A 2,605-nucleotide genomic window follows, 5' to 3' on the forward strand; every position below is an offset into this window, starting at 1 on the left:
TCATTTCCTTTTTCAAATCTTAAAAATGCAGGCTAATTGCCTTTGTCCCATCTTTAAAATAAATTAATCATTAAAATAATATCATAATAACATTATAAAATTTTGTTTTTTTAAAATAGATTTCTTACTTACATAACCTTTTCTAAAAACTTTTACAAAACACTTTTCTTCCTTCCTTCATTTACATTTGCAACTTAAAAACAGAACCTACCTTCAACAGGTTAGAACTCTGTTATCACCTTATCATATAGTACTTATAGTACATATAGTACTTATCATATAGTACATAGTACTCTAGTACTACTCATCCTTTCTCCTAAGCAAGATGGCTCAGCATTTTCTCATGAATTCATTATAAACTATATAAACGTCTATATTATCCTTCTTGGCATATTGGACGGGGATCCAATGAAGTGGTGAGAAAGGCGGCCTGCAAATAAATAGAAGTAAATTCAAGGATAAGGTCTCTCGCGAGGAGAATAGTCAGAAAATGAAAACCTGTATGGAAAAGCGCCCTTATTTATTTACCTGTGCCCCCTTAAATAAGATTAAAAATTGTTAATTGGAAAGTTTTTAACAAGTAGTAAATTAATTAATTCCCATGTCTGCCTTTCAACAACAATTTCTTTCTCAAACCTTTTTACCTCTGTGAATAATAAGGGATTGAACAAAATAGTCGAAGGGAACCATATTTTTATTGGATAAATATCATTTTTTTTTTTTTTATTTATTGATATTTACAACTGTATAAAAAATACAACAAGTAAATTTGATCGTAATGACATAATGGTATGATACAGGATGTAGAGAAACTACCCAGTAGTAGAACTCTAAAAACAATTCACAAAATAAGGTCACGAGGCCATCTTCTTTTCAGGCGCCTCGGAGGATTGCCAGGAATGGAAGAGGAAGCAAGGTTAGAAAATAGTGGGTTTGGGTGGTTAGGGAGTTTATTATGGAAGGAATAATATCGGGTTCGGGCTAGATCGTTTACATAAGGAATATTTAGGTCTTTATGGATGGTTTTATTAGTAACAAAATAAGGAGCATTGAGGATTTTACGAAGGATTTTGGATTGTTAAGATTGGATACGAGAGGAATTCGAAGGTTTAGTAGAGTCCCAAAGCTCAACTCCGTATGTCCAGATGGGCCTTATTATTGCCATGTAGATCAGTCTTTTGTAATGAGTTGGAAGTTTAGACCGTTTGTCTAGTAAGTGCTGTAGTAGTCGGAATCTGCGTGCAGTTTCCTGTCTTTTCAGTCTTGTGTGAGGATTCCAGGTTAGTCTTTTGTCAAGATGTAGTCCAAGATAACGAATCTGTTCTACAGGGGTAAGAGCCACATTATTAAAGTATACTGTAGGGCAGTCGACAGGTTTACGACGAAGAGTAAATGTGATTTGTTGGGATTTATTTTTATCCTCCAATTTCGACACCATTCTTCGAGGATTGTGATATGGGACTGGAGAGTTTGGGATGCAATCAAAGGATTATTACTAACTGTGAGCACACATGTGTCATCAGCATACGTGGTAAGGATAGTGTTAGGAGTTGTTGGGATGTCAGCTGTATAGATGGTGTAGAGGATGTGACCGAGAATACTACCTTGAGGAACACCAGCGGATTGAAAATAGAGGGATGAATAGAACCATTGTGGTTTACTTGGAATAATCTATTAGCCAGAAAGGAACGGATGATGAGAAAATATGTAGGAGGTAAGAATTTACGGAGTTTGTAAAGCAGTCCCGGGTGCCAGACTCGATCAAAAGCCTGCTCTATATCGAAAAAGACTCCCGCGCAGTACATTCCGCGCTCCAAAGAAGACGAGACAACGTCCACCACACGATGACATTGCTGGATAGTGGAGTGGGATGTTCGGAATCCAAACTGGTGATCTGGGATTAAATTTAATTTAATAAATTATTAATGTAAAAATATGACTTTCTGGATTACTTCAATCAAATAATCTAAATTAAATTGATTTTTTTTCAAAGTTTTATTTTCAAATTAAAGTGAAAAGGTAATGAAATGTAAATGGGAAGTAATTATAACGCTGCTTAAATAGTGGCACACCTGAAAAAAAATTTTGATTTTATTTAGAGTTGGACGTATTCTAAAAATAGTACCGTAGACTGCGGTTACTTTAATTACTGAGATAGTTCTACAGACTTCAATATAACTATTCGAGTTATTATAAATTGAATTCAGTCTATACCTCATAAATACTCAAAAATACAAACTTAAAAAAAAACCTATATGATTGTAAAATATTCCACTAGTCAAAAAAGCAGCAAAAATATAATGTATAAAATGAGGTGTAGATAGTTGATCGTAGATTAATGCTTGAAGAAGTTTGTCGGGGGGCGCGGTCAGCAAAGAACAACATAAATAAACAAAACCATATTTATTTATTTTATGCCGACGTTTCGGGGATATTAGTAAATAAACTTTCAACGTCAAAGAAAGTGAGGATGTAGTGCTCTGGAATGGTGAGGTCCAATAATTGATCGCGGAAAGATCCAATTAAAGATCAAAGATGAAAGATCCAATTCCTCCTCAATACTGTTCCCAGATGGACTCCAGTTTTTCTCTGTAATAAAAAGAAA

This window comes from Halyomorpha halys, unplaced genomic scaffold (assembly GCF_000696795.3).
Source record: "Halyomorpha halys isolate HHAL.00 unplaced genomic scaffold, Hhal_1.1 Scaffold269.1, whole genome shotgun sequence".
Lineage (NCBI taxonomy): Eukaryota > Metazoa > Arthropoda > Insecta > Hemiptera > Pentatomidae > Halyomorpha > Halyomorpha halys.